Raw genomic sequence first — 24,024 nt, 5'->3', positions numbered from 1 at the left:
TTATAAGTAGATCAGGGCAAGGCCCTTGGTTCAGTGTGGTTTGTGTCCTTATAGGGAGACCAGGGTGGGGCCTTTGATTCTCCATGGCTTGTGTCCTTATAAGGACAACTGGGTGGGCCCTAGTTCAGTGTGCATTATATCCTTATAAGGAGACCAGCACAATCTTCGATTCAATGTAACTTGCTTTATTATATGATTATCTTCCCTCCTATTGATAATTGTAGTGAAACATTTCAATTCCTTTACTTCTCATTTTGGGTATGCTCTCCAAATATTCTTTGTGGTTTCCATGGGGGTTGCATTGAAAATGAGAAAGAGATGCCACTCTGGTGTGAACCTATGGCAACACGACTTCAGTAGTGTACAGATGCAGCTGTTGTAAGTCTTTCCCAACCTCTCCCAACCCCTCCCCCTCAGTTATTAATATTACAGTGTTATATATGGTATTTATTCAAAACCATAGAATGAAATTGAGTGTTTTTATACATTATTCTCTTACATCTTATAGAAAACATAAGTTGTACTAGCTTTTATGATTGTCATGAATTCGCTTTTCCAGGGATCTTTTTTCCTTCATCAAGATCTCAGTTCCCTATCTAATGTTCTCCAGTGCAACCTGAAGGACTCTCCTCTCACAGAGCACATCTAGTGGGGACCAACTCCCAGGCTCTTGTTTATTGCATGCTCTGGTTTAAGAGAGCTTCTTCAGCATGTGCAAGGACCTGGTTCAGTTCCCAGAACTGCACACACACACACACACACACACACACACACACACACACGTACATTCGTCAAGCTGAGTGGAATGGTGCATGGCTGTGTTTTAGGTAGCTTTTTGTCTCTGTGACCAAAACACCCAATAAGAACAACTTAGAGGAGGAAAAGCTTCTCTGGGGCTAACAGTTCAGAGGTCTCAGTTCCTAGACAGCTGACTCCATTGCTCTGCCCAAGGTGATGTAGTCCATCATGAGGCAAGGGCCCAGTGGTGAAAAGCTCCTTAGTTCAGGGTAGCAGTGAAACAGAAGCCTTGAGGGTAAATATGATGAGGTGTTTCAAAGCCAGATTTTTACAGGTTTTCAGACTTCAAAAGACCTCTGAAGTAGCCTACAAATTTTAATTTCTAAGCAAGGAAATAGCAATTTCTAGAACCCACTAAAGCACAAGACCTTCCAGTGCCCTTTCTTATTCTTACTATGAAAGTGGAAAAGGTCCTGAAGGCCCAAAAGTGAGATGACCACTGGGGTTTATGCCCAGGTGTAACTGGGTCATTTCTTGTTCTGAACTTCAAGAAGCCATTGTGAGGGAATTTCAAATGGCAGACATATAAGTGAGTGGCTGCAGCTGGGTTTTTGTCCATAAGAACAGGAAACTCTTGGTGGTGACCAGTCGGATGCACAGATAGTTAGTACATTTGGAGGTGGTTGGTGGCTGGTGGCCAGTGGCTGGTAATTGTGGTCTTTGGATAGTGTTTTTTTTTTTAATTTTTTTAAATTTTTTGCTGTTTGTTTTTGTTTTTCTGTTTTGGTGTATTAATATATATTTTAAGCTAGCATCCTTATTATAGTTTAGGATGAGCAGTGAGAGTAGTCTGCAGGGGCAGAGCTCCACTATAAGCCTGCCATCACGAACCATTATAGGGTCCTGCAGGACACTGGGGAAGGGGGTTTCATCCAGGTGAAACTTGCCAGCCATCTGTTCACTGGGACTCAGGCTGCAGTGAAGGTTTTGGCAAGAGTAGCTTCCAACTTCCCCTTGTTCTCTGAACTGGATATGATGAAGGCCTTGGACCACCAAAATACAATCCAGCTTTTCCAGGTCATTGAGACCATTGACTGTATCTGCATTGTCGTAGAGCATGAAGATGGAGGACGGCTATGGACTTCATCCTGGAACCTGATGGCATGCAGGAGGAGGAGGCCCACAGACAGCTCAGGCAGATCTTGCAAGCTGTGCAGTACTGTCACCAGCAGGGTATTGTGCACCTTGACTTGAAGGCAGAGAATGTCATGGTGGATGCCAGCAGCAGTGTCAAACTCATCAACTTTGGCTTGAGCACCAGATTCACAGCTAGAGAGATGCTGAAGAGGATCTGGGGCACTCTCTTATACATTGTCCCTAAAGTTGCCCAGGGGAAGGAATATGAGGGCCTCCTGGCAGATGTCTGGAGCCTGGGTGTCATTCTCTATTTTATACTCACAGGAGATGCCCATTTATGGCAGCAAGCAGAAAGCAGCTAAAGAAGCGGATCATGAAGGATAAATATGACCTTCACCCTCATGTGTTCAAGGGAGTACAGAGCCTCATCAATGAAATCCTGACAGTGGATCCCATGCAGAGGCCCACCATACAGCAGGTAATGGGGGCACCCAGGGTTGAGCCAGGGTGAGGATAATGGTTTGTCCAGTCCTTCTAGTGAGGCACACCCCAAACTTCTGCATCCCACAATTATAAAAATCATGATTGAGATTAATTACTACCCCTATAAAAATACCTGGGTTTCCATGGCCAGTGGAAAATTTGACCATGCTATCATGAATGGTCATCCTCAAGCCCCGGAGAACCCAGCGGGAGGCATGTGTACACCAGGTGAAGTCCCTGCATGGCCCAGGCCCTCTGGATTCTCCCAGGGTCTGCCCCAAGAAGTGTTCTAGTGAACCTGCCCTTCCTTTGCTCTATGAGCAACAGCAGCCTGAAGAAGCCCGGCAGCCCAGCAGAAGGCTGCTGGAAGTGACAATGTGCTTGACATTCCTCTCAGCTTCCTCCATGAGGACACGCCCCACAGCCTAGCTTCCAGCCTCACCCTGTGCCCAGCAGCTCAAGGGACCTCCACAGGGCAACCCCATCACAGCAGCAGAGGTTGAAAGAGGCTGAGGAGGAGAATCATCAAATGCACCAAGCAACTCTGCTGCATATTCTGCTTCTGTTGACTAGTGGCCAGAAACAGGGTGGTTCCAGTGAAAATGCCCAGCCCAGACAGAACCAGCAGACAGGCAGAAGACCCTGAGCTCTGTGGATGCTGATATCATGGTGTGGGAGTGAGGTGTGCCAACTGGCTCAGGCTTCTCTACATGGATTCCAGGCAGCAGCTCATCTGCATTCACCAGGAGTCTCCTGGGCACCCATCTGTGATACACATCATAGAGACTTTTCCTTGGGACAGTTCCCTCTGACCTCCTCTTTGTTCTCTCTCCAATGCTTTGGAAGAAATTTATTTTTAATTTTTCTTCACAAGTTTTATAAGAAAATTGATGTTGCAAATGTTTCAAAAAGGCAGACTTTTTTTTTTTTTTTTTTTTTTTTGAGAGGCCTCAAGGCAAGGGTCAGAGCCCAGCAGCCATCCTCTCCAAGGCCTGGACCACTGTGCCTCCCTTTCCTGCTCACTATATGTATTTGCTCACTTTGAGCCAGTATAGATGCAGACTTATTTACCTTAAGCCAATGAACATGGGGACTTACTCCCCTTGACATAGTATATTGGAGATTCTCCTCATGAGCCAGTGCAGACTTGATTCACTTTGAGCTGGTTGCTTTGGCTAGAAGGAATCCTTTTCCTGGTCTTAATGTGTGGGGAGGGAAGATTGCAGCTGTTGGAGAAGATAGCACCTCTGACAAGGCATTGGAGTGTTCTATGGCTTTATCTCAATAACCCCACACACAGGGAAGTGAGATCTGGGCCAGTGCCCACCCAACAGCTTCTCCTGGTCACAGCTAAAGGTTGTGGAGAGTGAACACATGGGATTTGGGGAGGAAAGATGTGAAATCTCAGAGATACTACTTACATAAATCCTAGTGTACCCAAGTGGAATTGCTCTTATCTTTAGGTTCTGTTGACACTGAATTTTGTAAAGTGAAATGCATACAAAAAGTAAGAAACTCAGGTTAGGACAGGAGGCTTTGTATACATTTTAATAACTTGCTCTTTTTCACCTTGAGCCAAGAAAAAAAGTTTTAACGTAAAAATACTTTATCATGATGTTTTAACCAGATGTATTTTTTGTAAGTTTCTGGCAATGAATGAATAAGTATTATCCTGTTCATATAACAGATTTTCTCCAATTAAATATATCCAGAAAAACACTCTTAATATGTAAAATATAGCTGCGAGAATTTTAGTTTTTGTAGCATTTCAACAATGATATGGAATGGAAGAATTTTAAATAACTCTAAGTTGTATAGTTCAGTTTTTTAAAACTTTAGTCTTAAAAGAACATGTCCATAACAAAATGTTTCCAAGAATCTCTTAAAGAGTTCGTAAGAAGGCAGCCCTGCGCTTCCTTGTGCCATTTTAGTTGAAAATGCTGTCTGCTTTTCAAGCCCATAGTCATAGAAGTGGCAATTAAACTATAAAAATAATAAAAGGGTTTGTTTGTTGAGAATTCATTGTTAACGCTGAGCAGTCTGGAAACTAGGCTGTTAGAGCTACAATTCCTACCTTAACCTCCTTGTGCCTCATTTTCACGAATGTGAAATGTGGACAGTAATAGATCCCTCTGAGAAGACTAAAGGTTCAACCTAAGTTATAATTTGGATATTGTTCAGACCCATGCTTGCCACCATACCTACAAATGTTCATGCATATTTAATTTAATGAATAAATGATTCATGATACCATGATTACACATTTTCAAAGAAAGGTCTGGTTTAAAGGCTAACTTTATGTTAAGTGATATGAAAAGAAATTTCCTTCCTGACCTGTCCCAAGTCCTAAACTTATGGTCAATATTAATCTGATCAGAATCACTAGAGTTAAAAATATGTGAAATATTTTAATCACAAATGGGAGTTCTTCAAAGGCACTTCATGCAATGAATATGAATTTGTATAAAGGATGTATAAATGCTACAAAAACAGAATAAAATTATTTTGATGATATCAGAAAGAGAAAAAGGGAAAAAGTGGGTTTAGATGCAAATTTAGAAAAACAAACAGAACTAGGACTAGATTGAATTTTATATGGGTCCTAGGGTATTAATATACACAGTGGCTTTAGTCCTGGGCTCTACGTAATATTGCACTCAGGAAAGAACCTTCCACATTCTTAGAGAAGTTGAACACAGTGGAGGGGCAGGCTGGGATTATCTCAGTGGCTCAGCATCTTTTTACCTTGCAAATGTGACTGGGAGTGAGAAGCAGATGAAGTTCCTTGCTCCTGTGATATCATATCAATCTTCTCTGGGAAGTTTTAAAGTAGATGTTATTTTTCTAAGAATAAACCACAGCTACCTTCATGAATTACTGTCCATTCCATGTATATCATGAGTGTCAATTTTCTAAGATAGTGGCATGAGTTCCACCTTGATGACTTAAACTCTACCTATTTTCAAATGCTTCTTAGACCACTCCTCATTGGATACCATATTTTATGCTGATTTACTTCTATACCATCTGTTCAAATTTGTGTTCCTTAAAATACCTATTTACTCTAAGTTGCTCTATGACTGAATAAGGCTGATAAATTCTATGTGGACACATTTCTTGGAGAATTACTTTCTATACCACTGTTTAGACATTCAGCAATTTCCAAACTAGTCTATCACTATGTAAAATCAATGAATATTTAGCAGTACTAATGTTTGGGATACTTGATACTTAAATTCAGGATTGTTATGTTGATTAAAACAGAGAATGCACATTATTCTAATGCATAAAACATAATAAAGACTTAATAAAGGTAGAGTGATTATTATCAAGCTTAGCTAAAGGTCCTGCTGTACCTGAGCAAAACAAACAAAAAAAGACTACAACTGGATCTACCAGCTGCTGCTCCGTGACACTATGGGAGTAGAGACTGTTGTTACATCCTTTTTCTCTTACATGGTAAGACATGTGGGGCCAGTGGATGAGGTGATGTGAATCCAGGTAAGCACAGTGTTACTGGCCACAGCTGATAGCCTACAGGACACTCAGGCACATCAGTTTCTGGCAAGGGGAGCAGAATACACAACCTTTCTGTCCCTTAGTCTCAGGTGTATATGTCAGCCGAACCAGGACACACCTCTGGTAGGTTGTATGTGCTCAGGAATTATTCCATTTCTTCCAGCACATAATGATTCATGGTAATTTCTTTTAATTCTATTTCTGTGATATGAGTTCTAAATGTCTCCTTTTTAATATTTATTTTTTAGTTGTAGGGGACACAATACCTTTGTTTTATTTTTATGTGGTACTGAGGATTGAACCCACTGCTTCACATATGTTAGGGGAGCACTCTACCACTGAGCCACAACCTGAGTCCCTAATGTCTCATTTTTATCTCTGAATTTCTTTGGGTCTTCTCAGTGTTTTTCTTGGGTAGTCAATTTTCTTTATACTTTCAAAAAAATAAGTACTTGTTTCATTGATATTTTGTATTGCTTTTTAGTGCTGATTTTATTTAATCTCTGCTCTTTATTTTTTCTTATCTTTTATTAATTTTGTATATGATTTTTGTGGCCTTTAAGTTAACTTTAGGCCCTTAAGTTTTCTTCTGAGAAATCTAAAAGTTTAATAATTTCCCTTTCCTTATATGTCACTTGATTTTTCTCTTGAGATTTTTAGAATTGATTGTACTGTACTTTTAACAATTTGTCTATAATAAGCCCTGCTGAAAGTCTATTTTGCTGAATCTTGTTAGATCTTTTGAACTTACTGACTTTGAATATCCTTACATTTGTTTGAAGAGTTTAGAACATTTCTGTTATGATTCATGAATAGATTTTCAATGCTTTTCCCTTTTCTTCATCTTCTGGAATTCCCATAATGTGAATAGTTATTTATTAAATGTTGTTCCCTAAGTTTTGTAGTCTTTCTTCATTTTTTATAATGATTTAATTTTTGTTTAATTTAATTTTTTTAAATATCTTTTTACTCAGAAATTTTTCTTCTGCTTATTCTAGTCTGTTGTGAAAGTTTTCAATTGTATTTTCTATTTCATTAATTGAAGATTTTAGTTTCTAGGTTTCTGATTGAGTCTTTTAATGATTTCTATCTCTGGTAAATTTTCTATCTAAAACTTGATTTTTTTTCTCATTTATTTATATTATTTGTCAATATTCTATTGTGTCTAACTAAGTTTCCTTATGGTCATTATTTTAAATTCTGTTTTAAGGCACTTCATATATTTCCTACAAATTGAGTTCTATTTCTGGACTTTGGAGAAATAGAACTTTCTTTCCCCTAAGGAGGTATCATATTTTCTTTCACGTGTTTTTTGTCCTTATTTTATTGTCTGTGCATTAGATGTTATGTTCATTTTTTTCTGTTTTATGAAGTAGTTTTTGTAGAAAAAAAATTTTCCATTTAGATGGAATATGGACTGTCATTTGACAGATATGCTCCATATACAGGGAGCTCAAAAGCATATTCATTGTTGGATGATCTTTTTATCTTAGGCTGATATCAGCATTGTGTATGAGTACCTCAGTTGTCTATGCTGCACCATTTCATTATAATTAGTGTGTAACTTTGTAGTGGACATAGGCTTCAAAAGATGTATGTTTCCAGGCTTCATGGAGCCCTAGTGCCACTGGTGCTTGTAGCAGCAAATGCCTCAATCTTAGTACTATAGAACATGGAGAGAGCACTGTCCCTAACACACTCAGAGCTAGCACAGGTCATGCTAAGTGGCAACAGTAGCCACATTTCTGGAGTCACACGATGGTATGGGGCCTTTCCCAGATTCTACTAGATGAGCAGATTGTGCTAGTATGGTGGCATTAGTAACTGTGGAAAGGAGAATATCTCTAGATCTTGCAGGCTAGTGAAGATATTAACATGGGTTGGGCCCACTGACATGAATTCCTGGAGTTGTGGGGCTAGGGTGAATTTTTCCAACTCTAGATGTACCAGTATGGGTAAAGCCAAGACTGTGAACCACAGGCTACAATTTCAAGGTTGTGGGCAAGGAAGGAGACCTTCCCTAATTCCCACTGGAAAAGTGTTTCTGAGCCTCTGGCTTTTGGCTATAGCTATCACTGATCCTGAAGCTAGAGGCTACTGATGGGGCTTTTTCCCTGTGAATTTCATACCATTCTGAGGCTTTTGGCAGGGTTGGTCAAAGTTTCAGCTGCTGGCCCCCAAGCCAAGATGGTATCTAGAAGTTGCTATTGTGATCATTTAGTTCTGTGAGGCCTGGAACTGTAACTTATGGCAGAGCATTTGCTTGGCTGTGTGAGGCACTGGATTCAATCCTCAGTACCACATAAAAATAAACAAATAAGATAATTTTGTTCTGGGGATTGATGGAGGGTCATAATGAGTACTTTTTTTTTTTTTTTTCTGTAGCAGCAGAGTCCTTTCTACACCAGCCAGGATTCTGAACTTGAAGCTTATTACTTCTATGGAATACCCCTCCAGTTAGGACTTTTGGTCTGCTGCTGGGATCTGAGTTGCTGGCACTTTCCCACTTACCTTTTGCTGACAGGTTCAATTTCCTTGTCTTTAGCTAAGGGGGCTTGGGCTGAAGTTACCAATTGCTGTGTTCTCTTCTCTGAATTGCTTTCCTGACTTTCCATGCCATTTAGGGTTCTTTGCTTGTATTTGTTAATTTCCAGATTTCTACCTCTCTCACATTCCTTAAGCAGTTTCTTCTTTGCTGCCATGACTCTCCTCTTAGGAGGAGTGCTGCACAGGACGCCACTATTCAGCCACCTTGATTCCTTTCTTTTTAAGACTCTGGTTAGAATTAAAAGTTTCTTTCATTTTTTTTTTTTTAACATCTTGTTGTTAAAAATATTTTTTTACCAATGTTGTTAGCTATTAAAACATTTCTTAAGACCAGGTATAAAAATACTTTGCTTATTTAATTTAAAGCATAGTATGATATATTTTAAATGTTATCAATCTAATTACCAAGATAAATAATGTAATTGCAGTTAGCTATTGGCATTTCTCTGGTAATGTTTCTTTAGATTAACGGACTTAAAATAACACTATTGCTTTTTATTTCAAACAACATCCTGCTTGCTAGTTAACATTTTATGAACTTTAGGAGGATAATATCATCAAGAACATGCATTTTTATACCCAAATTCCACATTAGAATTTCTTCCATTTAATGAGCATTCAAGATATATTTGTTGAACAAATAAATATTTATAGCCATGGTTGGTAATTAATGTTTGATGATTGAATGAAAAAAGCATACTAAGACAAAGGATACACCGTGGTAAAAAAAATTAACAACCAATTGAATAGCTTAGTGAAAGGTGAAAAAATGAAACTGATTATATGTAAAAATTTAATGTATGTTAAACTTCTGTGCATGAATGTAAAGGTACTTCATATACTTTATCTCCAAAAATAAAGGCAAATTTCCAGAAAAATAATAAGGTAACCATGGAAAAAGTAATGTCAGTAGACGAAAACACATCTGAAATTTGTATTGACTTTATTGTACAGTATGTTGCATTAATTGTATAGTTTGTTTGAATTTCTCAAGAGAAGGCATAATCACTTCTGCCTCAGAGAATGAGCTTCAGAACCAGTGTTATTTCCATGAAGTAGAACAAGTGACATTCAAAGACTGATACTGGTGGTGAAACTCAAAAGACACTGTTTCTTTACTCTACAGGATTAATTTTTAAAGTACATTTTAGAGTACTTTGGTGATTTATACTTGTTTTATCTCCCAACTACATAACAGCTCTACCTTTTATCAGATAAGCTAAAGCAAATCTATGATCGGAATTGAAAAAGAAGAAACTATTGACAGATTATTTTACCTTAATCAGTTATTTCAATAATACCTCAAAGAATATATTAGAGGCAAAAAGTGGTTTCACTAATTCTAAGATTTATTTTTAATAAAATGTTGGTTATTTTTTTAATTTGATAGATATGTTGCATGTATATTCATGACCTTATATGGAAGCCTCTGGGGCAAGGGAATGGTTCATTCATTAGACATTTGAAGTATAGAAAAATAAATCTCTTTGGGTTGATTTTTTTATTTTCATGAGGCAGAATATCTTGGCTTTTATCTTGAATCTGTAAGCCTTATGTCTTCTTTAAGAAAGAAATGTCTTCTAAAAATAACTAAACACTGCCTTTAGCACCTTTAATGGACTTAGTTGTGTTTCAAGCAGAGTCTTGAGTAACTGCTATGAATATGTGGGAGAAGTTACAGACTATGATATTAAATTAGATCCTTCCTGAACTGGTAAAATATGTGAAAAAATTGAAAATAGGAATAATAGTACCAGTCATTCATCACATTAGAGATATTTAAAAAATATCTTTAAAAGTGTATATGGCTCAGAAGCCATTCTCACTTGAACAATATTATGCCTATTTAGACCTCATAATGGAAATAAACATTTGTAATGAAAGCTCTCCTTTTATAATATGGAACAATTAGGTTTTTAAATATTCAGTCTTACTGTCACTTTTGCCTTGCCCCAGTGAGTGACTGGGATTTCATTGTATATATAGTGCATACTTGAATAATGAAATTTCCCATCAGTTTTCTTTAAAATATTGGCATGAACTGCAACTAGAAAATAATTGTGTACATAGTAAGTGATTGTTAAAGTCATTTTCCAAGACAGTTCTGCTTTCAGCAAAACCTTTTCACTTTTGATTAATACTCTTTCCTGTTTTCTGGCTAAAAACTTCCTGCAACTGAAAATTCAGTTTATGGAGTGCTTTTGACCTGAACTTCACTGGATTAAAAAAAAAAAAAAAAAAGTGCTAATCCAATGAAATCTAGTGGTCTGGATTTTTAGTATCTTCAAGTTATCATGGACAATTCAGGAACATTGTAAAGCAAAGTATTTTTTTGTGTGTTTATGCAAAAAGTACCAAAAATAAGAGTTAAAACAATAATTTATAAATCTTGTGTTTTCTCTAATCTAGTCCATCATATGTTTTTTGGAAGAAGTACATGTAATGACAAAGCTCAAGAGTTCAATGCAAGTTCTTCACAAAACAAAACAAAACAAAAGTCAAGTTCATTCTAAAAGCCTGCAGATTTATGTTCATTTATGTAACCCTTTATGGTTATTACTTAGATTTCAGCAACATCAAAAAGCACTATTAACCTTCTCTCTTTCACTTTCTTCTTGAATTTCTCTTTGTCATATTCTGTGCTAGTGTTCAAAAAAATAGAGTCCAAAGTTCCAGTCTATTAGAGAGAGTCATCATAATTGAGAAACACGTTTCATCATGATGACAGAACATCCATGACAAAAATTGAGAAGTTTGAAAGAAAAAGGGACCTAGGCTTTTTATTTCTTCAAATGCACTATTTGTATTAATTTCCCACTTCTTCATACATGTCACCACTACCTGCCCTTTGCAGGCTGCATTCAATTCTTAAGAAAAGCAGTTAGAGATGGTGGATGAGCTGTGGGAAATACTGCTGGACAATTTTTAAAGGGTAATATGCATGGTATTAATTTCAATTGTTTAGAAATACAAGATAATGTGAATTTTCCCCTATTGCTGATAGGTTTTAAGTATGACCCTTTCACTATCCTGAAGAATATAAACAGCACTGTGAGAAGTGGAAAGGCTACAGAAAAATTATGATGACAATAGAACATATTGATTAACATGAACTTTGGTTCTAGGTTCTTATGTTGGCTATTTATGCTGCTATGTCCTTGAACAGGTCTCTTAAAAAATCTTTAAGTTATGATTACCCTGCTTGCCTCAAACATGCAAAAACTGAAGCTTAGAAAGTATAAGCCTAGACTAACATGAGATAGAAACAAAATTTCAAATTGGGTATATATAAAAACATATTGCATGCTCTTTCTCATTATTATGCCATGATCATGTCTCCATGATTATAAAGAATATTTTTTCTGCATGTAAAGCCATTGGTTTAGAATATCATGCATGTCAGAAGGCACCGAAAATGTTGTCCATTAAGGCTATGTTCAATTTGGCTGGGGAAGGCTGTTTGGTTTGAGAGGAGGCAACATAGAGGAGAAGAAAATGTTGGCACTGTTTACTGTGGACAGATCTCCTTGTGCAAATTTGAAAGATTAATTAGCCTGATGTAATGATTTTTGAAAACTCTCAGCCAAGCAGCCATAAACATGTCCAACTATGTGGCTTCTCTATATGCTTATGTAATTTTACCCGAAAGATGAACAATTATTATTCATGTACATAGACTGTATTTAGGTGCAAATGAGATTTCCATGATTTAGCAAGTGTCCAAGGTAATCATTGTTTTGGTGAACGAAGGCCTGGGAGGCAAAGCTGGCAGCTGCAGCTGAAGTGAAGGAGAGAATTTCAATCTCCCACAGCAGACTTGTCCCAGCAGGGGCTGGGCCCTGGACAAAAAACCCCAGAGATACACAAAGCCCTCAATGGATGAGGATTCGAATTGCATTATGCTAAATTAGAGCCTTCATGTAAAAAAAAAAAAAAAAAAAAAAAAAGCTTTCTCTGGAAAATAAAAACTTTATATGAGGCTAAAATTTATTTATTTATTTATCACTCATACTTGTTACAAATCCTTTTGTCCATAACATTCCTAAATTCATCTGGAATATACCTGCTATGACTTTGTGATGACTTTAAATTTTCTCATTTTATTATTTTGTGGCTTTTTAGAATGCACAATTATAATACTATTTCTAGAAGGATACTATGGTGAGTATATCACAATAATTTTAAAACAATTTATAAAATTTAAATATTTGAATGATTAAATTTGTAAAATGATTATGTAGAAGACTGCTTAGTTAAATGGAAAAGAAAGAGAGTCATTTGAAGGACCACTTACTAATTGTATATAGTCACTTAAATATTATTTATATTGTCTTGGTTTCCTCCTGCTACAAAAAATGACTCATTTTTCATGCCTATTATCTTCACTATTAAAATCATAGAATTCTTGTGTGATTATCATAGAGAATGACAAACATGATATTTATCGCTTTGTTTTAACCAAATTTTCAATGAATACTTTTTGATTGACTTTAAAGGCTTCTTATAAAATGGGACACAGTATAAAATTTGCTCAGAATATAAAGCCTTCACCATCCTCATACCAACAGTACCAATAAAGTCATGAGCTTTATGTAATTATAGATTAAAATAATTAATTTTCAATATATGAGTTTAAAGTTGTGCATGATTTCAGGTAATTGAGTGAATCAACTAGAGCAGGATAAAAGAATACAGTAGACTGTACCACTATTATTCTTGAGAGTTTTGTGATGATATTCTCCTTTTCAAGAAATTAAAAATTTAGACAAATGTTAACATTGGGAATATGCTTATGTTTTATTTTGACAGCAATTTGTCATCGCTCATTTAATAAGTGTTGGAAATCTACTGAGACTTACTGATTCTGAATGCAGTCGTAGCAAAAAAATTCATTTGTAAGTGAAATAGTTGACATAGTCAATAAGGTAGCATTTATACAGAATTTTTAAAAATTCAATTGTGTCTACTGTAGCCTTTTATAAATATTTATGATACTAATTACAAAATTTTGTCCTACTTTGGTAGGAAATGGGATAACTAAAGCTCATTAGAAAAATAGAAAACTCAGTAGACAGAATTTTATTATATCTATAAAATTGTATTGGTAATTATATTGGTATTATTTTCAAATTCTTATCTGAAACATCCTTATATACATTATCTGAGTATTAACTGAGAGCATAAAATAACTTTAATGCATAATGCATAAAAGAAGATATAAATACACATTCTAAATATTTTAGAATACTAAGCCAGACATTTCAACGATAGGTGACCAAGTTACCATAGAACACCATGCTTGCTACCTCTTTACAACTTGTAATAAATAATCCTAGGATTATTTTTCTTCATCCAGCAAATAATTTTCTTAAATCATACCAAATATTTAAAGAAATTGCTGATGTTTAAAATCTGAAATCCACACACACACAAAAAGAAATGAACAGACTATATCCATACAATGGGAGAAAACATTTGCAAATAATACATCCCATAATAAATCTGAGATATAGAATAAAGAATTCTTACAACTCAGTAACAAAAAAGGCAAATCATGTGATTTAAAAATGGTAAAGGATTTGAATAGTTGTTTTTCCAGAGAAACATTTTCACAGTTTCTCAAAATGTTGAATATAGAATTAACATGACTAAAAATTATACTTTTAAATATAGAAACACAGTAAATGAAAAGATTTATCAAAAAACATATGCATGAATGTTCACAGCAAAATCACTCATAATAACACAGAGTAGAAACATACCAAATTCCCATCAACTGATTGATTGATAAATGTGGTATAGCCACACAATAGAATATTAATCCATAGTAAAAAGGAATAAAGTATTAATAAATATGCTAGAATATGGATATGCTTTTAAGAACATTATACTAAATGAAGGAAGCCTATTACAAAAGGTTGTATATTATAAGGGTTCACTAATATAAAATGTCCAGAACAGGTAAATTTATAGAGGCATAGAGTAGAATAGATTAGTGGTTACTTAGGGCTAGGCAGAGATGTGAATGGGGAATTACTGACAGTAGGTACAGGGCTTATTTCTGAAGTTATTAAAACTTTCTTTTTTGGGGGGGAGAATACCAAGGACTGAACTAAGGGGCACACCACTACTTAGCCACATCCCCAACCCTGTATTTTTTATATTATTTAGATACAGGGTCTAAATGAGTTTCTTCTTGCCTTGCTGTTGCTGAGGCTGCCTTTGAACTCACAATTCTCCTTCCTCACCCTTCCAAGTCACTGGGATTACAGGCATGCACCACCACACCACCACCACACCCCCGGAGTTATTAAAAATTTCTACAGTTGAATTATAATGATGGTTACATGACTATAAATATATGGAAAACAAATAAACTGTATACTTTTAACAGATCAAATTTATGTTAAGCAAATTATATCTCAATAAGGCTACTAAAATTCACTTCTTTTATTTTTTGTACAATCCTTACTCTAGATTCTTTATTATTTATTTTTGTTTAATGCTTTTTACTTTTTGAATGTAGTTTTATTTTTCATGTGAAAATAAGCCATTCAATCCTGGTGTTTGAATGAAAGTTATTTAAAGTCAGTAAAACTTAATGGAATCAAATCTACAGAAGAAACTCTGTGGAATGTTAATTTTTTGACTCCACATTTACCTAGGAAATAACAATTTTTCAGATTCACATTAAGCTGTGATCAGTCCTTTGTATGTACCATGTCTAAAAGTTTTAATGTGTATGGCTTAGAAAAAAAAAATTTAGACTAAGGTTCTAAGCTTCAGATATGTGGGAAAAACAGTTATTATAAGTTTGAATGTCCACCAAGTTTTATAGTTAATAAAACTAATGAATTCAAGAAGAGGACCCCGGGGTACCTGAAAAAATCTCTCTTATATAGCCCATCTGTTGGGGAGAGGAGTAATAAATGCACCCAAGTCAAGACACAGGTATTATACATTTCAGGTATTTTTCTTAGTAGAGAAAGAAGGAATTAACAAAGGGAAGAGATTGAAATAAAGAAGCAAAGCATTAGATGATAAATTTTTCCAACTGCCATATGGTCAATATAATTTGAGTTCATTTTTCCATGGTAAAAGACTATTGAAAAAAAAAATCATTACAGAGGTTTAGAACAGTTCCCTAAGGGGCTGGAGGTGTTGCTCAGTTTACAGAGTGTGCCTAGCCTATGTCAGGCCCTGGTTCAGTCCCCAGCACCCCATAACAAAACAGAATCTGAAAGTGGGCCACCTGGGGTTGGGGTTGGGGCTCAGTGATAGAGCACTTGCCTTAGCATGTGTGAGGCAGTGGGTTTGATCCTCAACACCTACATATAAATAAACAAATAAAATAAAGACATTCTGTCCATCTACAACTACAAAAAAAAAAAAAAAAGAAAAAAAAAGAAAGAAAGTGGGCCGCCTGTGTTTATTCCTACCTCATTTACTAACAGCAACTAGTGGAAATTATTTAACCTTTTTTTCCCTTGATTTCCAGATGTAAATGTCATAGTGTCTTTAAATCTCAGTTATTTTATGATATGATTAATCTGTTAGCAATGACTCTATAAACTAATTAGCACTGCAACAATCACAAAAGCACTCAACCTCAAAAGTAAGCACACTGATGTCTGAGACTTTGCCGTCTCTCCAATTTTATTCCACTATAAGGATTTGTTTTTGTGGTTTGGTTTTAGACTTTCAATGTGGTTATAATTGTCTGATATACAGTCTTGCCTGTAAGAGGCAGAATCAAACTTCTGAATTTTGTTTTGTATTGATCAGAGCAACTCCTTATAGACTTAGTAAAGGAAAAAAAATGCACAAAAAATTGAGATTAAAAATAAAAACACAATTTTTCAATATTTTGAATTTTTAATTCTTTCTTTTAAACTGTGCCAGATTGGATACACAAAATTCAAGAATAGAAAGGAGCATAGGAGATACTTTGTAGTGTATATACATTTTTTTCCAGGCTTTCAATCAAATACTAACTGGCATGTTGCTATGTATGTATTTTCTGTTGTAACTGGTCTTTTAATCAGCTGTACTTAAGTACAGAAGACCATCCTGATGAATCTGACTTAATCAGTAGAAGCCCTGTTATAAAAATGGGAGGGTGGCTAGATGACTAACTCATGGCACCTAGAACTCACTTGCTCCTCCACAAAGAATGACCAGACCAACAGATGCAGAGATGCATTTTAAAATGAGTGAACATGAAACAACACTGGAAATCAACAGGAAAAAGACAGAAACCTTGTAAAATCTAGAGAAACAAAATATCCTGTCACTTGCCACTGTGGCTCCACAGCTACCAGGAAGGGAGATCTCCCCTCTGCAGGGCCAAAGGTGAAAAAAATCCCAGAAAAAATCTATCATTTTAGATACCAGCAATCTTAGCAACTGGAAAGTTTCATAACCCTTATAGATTTGCAGCCAAAATAAACAAGATATCTAAAATCAGCAGAACACCTGGCTTTGACTAAGAAATTCATCTCAACTCCCAGTGAACCTTTAGGGTGTTATAGCCAGAAGCCATCTTAAATAAGGACCTATTATCTGAATTTGGACTGCTCCAAATGTTTATGCAGAAACCATTTAATATGTCAATCTCTGGGAACACGTAGACATTTCACTGCACTGACTTGTGAATCAAACTTGATCCAGTGTAGTGACTTCAACCCAAACCCAGTGAGAATGCTCCACTGTACAGAACAGGTGTTGCTATATGGAAGAAAATGGTTTAAGAACTTGAAGATTGGGAAGCCAATCCCCCATGAAAGTGGGCATGGTCAGTCACATGTGGTTTCATGTGGTACCAGGATTGAATGCTGTTACACTCCTTTCTTACCATTCTTTTCATCTGTGTTACACATAGATGCCTATTACTAACAAAGCAGGGAAATAATTCTGCAGTCCACTGTTCCCCAGAAAATAGAGGTAAGCCAGGTTAGTCTTAAGCAACACTGAAGCTCTAGCTGTCACCTGCCCCCTGAAATACACAGCCTACAAAAGTCTGAAGAGAAAATTTGCCAGGCAGTGGACACATTCTGTTCTTTTTCACTCCTACAAAAACCTCGGTTGAGAGAAATTTTGTCTGTCACCAGCCACAATCCATTCATACTTGATCCCTGGCAAGTACTATAGCTGAAAGAATTAGGCCAGAAAGAAAAGACCCCACTAATGCTCCATGCCAGGCATGCAGGGGCAGAGAGGGTCTGAGGTCCTGCTCCCAGGCAGGCATGCCCATTGAAGCAACACAGAAAAACTCTACAATTCCTGTTGTCACTGTGCCTACAGGAGACTTTTCTGTCAGTTGCCTTCATCTCTTATTTGCTCATGTACTGCTGACAAGAATGAGTGTGAGTGCCATAAAGTGGGGCTGCTGTGATTCCTGCCCCACCTCTCCCCATGAAGCACCAGAGCCCGCATCAGTGTCTCATCAAAGGATAAGTAATTCAGGTGTCTCATCACTACCAGAGACCCTTACAAGGAATAGCCAATATCAACAGTGCTTGATGAAAACCTCTCACTTGATAGGGGCCACTATTCTCAATGTGGGAGTAACCACACAGAGAGTACCACATAGCTGTTTACACCACGTGGGTCTGAAATGAGTGTCCCTCTCTTTTGTGATCCATAGAGAAAATCTCCAACTTTGATATAGTATGTTCTGTGCTCAAACTCACTATAGGCTAGAGAGAAATCACACTATTGTGATACACAAGAAATAAACCCAACATTGCATAACAAACCAATACCCCAAGACATATTTCAAGGAAAAAGACACTTACAAAGGTCATCCCATAAAAGTGATTGAGATGTCCATTCTGCCAGGTGCAGGAATCCCAACATAGCAATACAAGAAATATGAAAAAAAACAAGGTACTATGACACCTCCTACAGATCAGAATTCCAGTAACAGATTCCCAAAATATTCAAGTTGATGGAGTGTCTCACTAAAAACTTAAAAGAATGATTTTTTTTTCAATTCAGTGAAATACAGTACATACAGAAAAAGACATTTAAATTAGGAAAACAATGCAGAATATTGATGAGCAAAGAGCATATTTGAAAAAAAAAATAGATGTGTTGAAAATGAAGAGCTAAATATATTGTAGAAAACTTTCAGTTTAAAGCCTAAAGAAGACTAGATCATATAGAAGAAAGAAAATTCATACCTTGAAGAGAAGTCTTTCAAAATATCACAGACAGAAAAAAATTAAATAATAATGAAGTGAGCATTCAAGAGCCTCAGAGCACAATTAATCGATCAATACAATGCCTTTATTTTTTTTTTTAAGAGGGAGAGAGAATTTTTTTTTTTAATTTTTTAATATTTGTTTTTTAGCTTTCGGCAGACACAACATCTTTGTTTGTATGTGGTGCTGAGAATCAAACCTGGGTCATACGCATGCCAGGCAAGCACGCTACCGCTTGAGCGACATCCCCAGCCCAACAATGCCTTTATTTTTATGTGGTGCTGAGGATCCAACCCGGATCCCACCCGTGCTAGGCAAGCGCTCTACCACTGAGCCACAATCCCAGCCCAATTAATTGATCAAATATCAAACTCACTGGAATTTCTTCAGGAGAAGAAATGAAGATTAAGTAGTACAGAAAACCTATTGAATGAAATGTCAACAGAAGATTCTGGAATCTTGAGAAAGACATAGAGAGCTATATATAACGGACCTACAGGTAGACATGATCAAATTCTCACAACAGCCTATTATAGTCAAACTGTCAAAAGCACAAAGCAAAGACAGAGTTTTAAAATGTGTAAGAGAAAAAACATGAACTCATATTTAAAAGCAAACTCATTAGATTAATGGAAGATTTCTCAGCATAAATACTATAGGCAAGGAGGGCATGGAATGATGTATTTCAAGTCCTAAAGAAAAAATCAAAACAAATTGCCAACCAAGATTACTACACTCAGTGAGGACATCCTTCACAAACAAAGCAGAAATAAGAACCTTCCAAAATAAGTAAAAACAGGGAATTATTGACCACCAGTTCAGCCTTACAAAACATGACTAAGGAAAAATAATACATCCAATAGAAGAAATAACAACATCATAGTATGTGAAAATATAAATTACATGAGAAGACTAGATACACAAAAGATAAATAGGAAAAACTAAAAAAAATCAATACAATAAATCATCAAACCACAAAGATTATTAAAAAGGAAGAACTGAACAAAGGAGAGTCATACAACTAAAATTTAACAAGTGATAGGCACAAGTCCAAAACTTTCCTTTATGACTGGTGTCTTTAGGTCTCCAATTAAAATATACAGTATAGCTAAATAGATTAAGAAACAAGACCTGACAATATGTTGTCTGCAAGAAATTCACCTCAATACTAAAGAACATGCACGGGATAGAAAATGATATCCCAAGAAAATGGAATATGAATCCAAGCAACAGTAGTGAATATTATATATGACAAAATTTAAGATAAAAACTTCAAGAATAAGGTCACTATGTAATGACCAAGGGATCAAATTATTGAAACTATGTAGTTTATAGACCTATATGTACGTAACATCACTGTATCCAATTTTATAAATAATTATTAGACCTATAGGAAGAGATAGATTCCATTAAAACAATAGTGAGGAATTTTAGTAGCCCACTCTTACCAATGGATAAATTATCTAGATGATAAATCAATAAAGAAACATCAGAGTTAAACTATGCTACAGATCAAATAAACTTAACAGCCATTTATAGAATGTTCCATCCAACAGCTGCATTTGTTTCAGCATCAGTACATAGGAACTTTCTCTAGAATACAAAATATCTTAGGCACAAAACAATCTTAACAAATTCAAAAGCAAAGTCATGCCCTGTTTCTTTTCTGATTGCAGGAGAATGAAACTAGACGTCAATGAAACTAGACGTCAAGAGAAACTTTAGAAATTGTACAAATATATGGAGATTGAACAATGTATTTTGATTAAACTAAGTTGTTGAGGAAGTTAGAAGGGAAATATAAAAATCCCTTGAAACGAATGAAAATGGGGATACCAAAACCTGTGGATACAGCAAAAGCAACACTAAGAGGGAGATTTATAGTGATGAGTGTCTACATCAAAAAATATCAACCTTTCAGGGCAGTGTGAAGAAGAAGAGGCTAAGAACGACCCCTGGACTGGCCAAAGTGTGCAGCTGCATCCTCGTGTCCAGTGCTTCCCTCCCACCACTGTTGCTATCATGCCCAAGAGAAAGGCTGATGGTGATGCTAAAGGAGATGAAGCCAAGGTGAAGGACGAACCACAGAGAAGATCCGACAGGCTGTCTGCTAAACCTGCTTCTCCAAAGCCAGAGCCCAAGCCTAAAAAGGCCCCTGCAAAGAAGGGAGAGTAGGTACTCAAAGGGAAATAAGAAAAGCTGAGGCTGGCAAAGATGGGAATAACCCTGCAGAAAATGGAGATGCCAAACAGACCAGGAAGAGAAAGCTGAGGATGCTGGAGATGCCAAGTGTGTGGATTTTTCATAACTGTACTTCTGATGACTGTATGGTTTGAAATGCTATATTTTATCAAGTTTTATTTAAAAATTCAAAATTTTATTACTTTTTTCTTTAAAGCTACTTTGTTGGCACACAGAACACTTCGTTGTTGTTTTGTGGGGAAGGAGTATTCATAACTAGTAGAATTTCTCCAAAGCTGGATTGCTGTGGGGAAAAACACTATTTATTCATTGCTAGCTTTGAGAGACCTCCCCTTGGTTCCCAAGAGGAGGGATTCCCTGATGTTGGCACACATAGCCACTTTGGCACAAATACCCGGTGGTACAGAAAAACTCAAATTCATCTTTATCATCTCCTCCTCCTCCTCCTCCTCCTCCTCCTCCACCTCCTCTTCTTCCTCTTCCTCTTCCTCTCCCTCTCCCTCTCTCTCTCTCTCTCTCTCCCTCCCTCTGCCATGGACATAAATTTAATTCCCCTAAACTCAGACCTGTTGGGACCTGATTCCCAACAATTGGTTTTATCAGTGTGGGGGCACTGGACTTTCCAGTGACAACATTGAGAATAGTGTCCCTCAGATGAGCAGAAATCCACAATTTCTAGATGGTAGATCTACAGATTAATAAATTTTGCTATTTTTTCTCATTTCTTGAAAGTCAGGATTGGTTCATGGAAAGTTATTAAACAGCATGCTAAATGTGAAATTGAAAATTGAAACCCTCATTATAAACTTTCCCTATTCAGAGAATCAAATGAAGACTTCACTGGGTTTTACAGTGGATTTCTGATTATGGTAGTCCATCCAAGAAGGGGGTTTGAAAGTTGTTGTATACTGTTAATGATTGTCTGCCCATATCTTGCCTGAAATACCATAATTGCTTATGAAAAGTATCTTTAATAAAACAGGATACAATTTGGCTTCAGAAAAATTTTCAAATAAAAACAGAATAATCTAAACCCAGAATATGTAAAGTATTCAAAATTTTAGCAACAAAAGAGTAAGTAATCCAATTAAAAAATGGACAAATGATTTGAATATATAATTTTGAAAAATAGGAGAAATAATAATGGCTAGCAGTATAGGAAAAAATACTATCATTAGCCCCCACACATGGATGTGTGTGTGTGTGTGTGTGTGTGTGTGTGTGTGTATGAGAGAGAGAGAGAGAGAGAGAGAGAGAGAGAGAGAGAGAGATTTGCATTTTTGGTGGGGGTCAGTACTGGGGATTGAACCCAGGGAGCTTAAGCACTAAGCCACATCCCCAGCACATCTTATTTATTTATTTATTTATTTTAAATTTTGAGACAGGGTCTCATTAAGTTACTTGGGTTCTAAGTTACTGAGGTTTGCCTGAAATCTGTGATCATCCTACCTCAGTTTCCTGAGTCCCTGAAATTACATGTGTTTGCCGCCATATTCAGCTCACATGGCTATTTTTAAAGAAAAAAAAAAGTAGCATATTCTGACAAGGATGTGGGAAAAAAGGAACACTTACACACTGTTGGTGGAAAGGTAAATTATTACAGCCACTAAGGAAAACAGCATAGCAGTTCCTCAAAAAACTAAAAATAGAAACACTACGCTCCAGTGATGACCTTCCCAGGTGTACAGTGAAAATGAATGAAGGACTGAGAAGTTGTCCCCATCATAAAGCCAGAGTAGACGAGGCTCTTATATGCGAAAGTAAATCTTTAACATCCTCAGTTATCAGAGATGTAAACATAACATTTAACTTTTAATGTTACAGATGTCCGTTCCCATAAGATGTAGTTAAGCTCCTTAATGTCATCTGATCTTGTAAAATCTTTCTACTAGTATGACCTCTGTGTCTAGTAGAGATCCCTTTATTTCTGTTACTTAGGACTAGATAATCATGTTAGCAAATATTAATCCTACTTGTGTAGGAAGTTAGGAAGCTCTGTAGGCATTAAATTGACTAAAACTTCTGACTTGGCAGTTCCACTTGGTAGTTATTAGGAATGCCTTCCTAAGAATCTCTTTTTTTGTAGCCTCCGGTCTTATTTATTTTGGGAGGCTAACACAAGGGTACTTCTTAAGTTAGATTTAACTTTTCTTTTCTTTTTTTTTTAATGCCCAGGAATGGCTGTGTTTTGGTTTAACTGTTTTTGCTGGGTATTTAAGATCAAGCTGGTTAAAATTGACTTTGTGCCTATCTGCTGTTAAGAGACATCTGAGTTCTCATGGGAGTCACTCCTAGGGAACTTGAGAGCAGCTTCTTATCTGTGCTATGATGGGTGGGGGTCTCCTGGCCATGTGGCTTCCCTTGAAAGCATCAGGGATATCTTCCCTTTCCCATGACCCTCCTCTTCATAGCAAGTGCATGAGTGACTTTCTGGTTCTCCAGTGCTGTCATTAATCTCCCTGATTGGGAGGTTATGTGGCCCAGAATTGAAAAAAAAAAATAAAAGAAATTAAGTCAACATACAAAAGAGACAAGTGCATGTTCATATTTACTGTGGCACTATTCTTAATAGCTAAGATATGGATTCAGCCTAGGTGATCTTCAAAAAATGAAAGGATAAAGAAAATATGTTATATTTGCAAAATGAAGTATTATTCAGCCACAAAGAAGAATAAAATTCCATCGTTTGAAGTAAAATGGATGGAATTGTAGGATATGGTATTAGGTGAAACAAGACAGACACAGAAAAACAAGTACTGTATATACACTTGCATGTGGAAATGAAAGACAGAAAGAAAGATCTGAAAATAGAAAATGGATTACTAGGCACTGTGAAGGGTACAGAGTCTGGGTATGAAATGCATGGCAAGGGTATAAAAATAAAAGCATTGAACCTACAGATGAATACAGGGATACAGAATATTTAAATATATTGATTTTGAGTCTAAAAACAAGGTATATCCCTTCAAATATTTATAATGTAATTATTTTTGCCAAAATGTTTAGTGTTCAGTATAGAGATCTTGCATATTTTTATTACATTTCTAAATCTTTTACATTTTGATGCTAAGTTTTTTTTCTTATTTATGTTTTTGTTTGGTTTTATTTTTGTGATGCTGGAATACTTCTATGTTAAATGGATTCTGAAATTTTATTTTTCAAGTTATTGCTGCAAATATACAGAAATACATTT

The 24,024-nt window shown here is 36.2% G+C and overlaps 1 pseudogene; it reads left to right on the top strand.

Moving 5' to 3' along the window:
* Positions 1-20,651: 20,651 nt before the first annotated feature.
* LOC143400374 (non-histone chromosomal protein HMG-17 pseudogene) lies at positions 20,652-20,937 on the top strand (annotated as a pseudogene).
* Positions 20,938-24,024: the final 3,087 nt, after the last annotated feature.

This window comes from Callospermophilus lateralis, chromosome 5 (genome assembly GCF_048772815.1).
Source record: "Callospermophilus lateralis isolate mCalLat2 chromosome 5, mCalLat2.hap1, whole genome shotgun sequence".
Classification (NCBI taxonomy): domain Eukaryota; kingdom Metazoa; phylum Chordata; class Mammalia; order Rodentia; family Sciuridae; genus Callospermophilus; species Callospermophilus lateralis.
The sequence above is the reverse complement of the archived record's forward strand: the minus strand, read 5'-3'. Positions and strand labels throughout refer to the sequence as shown.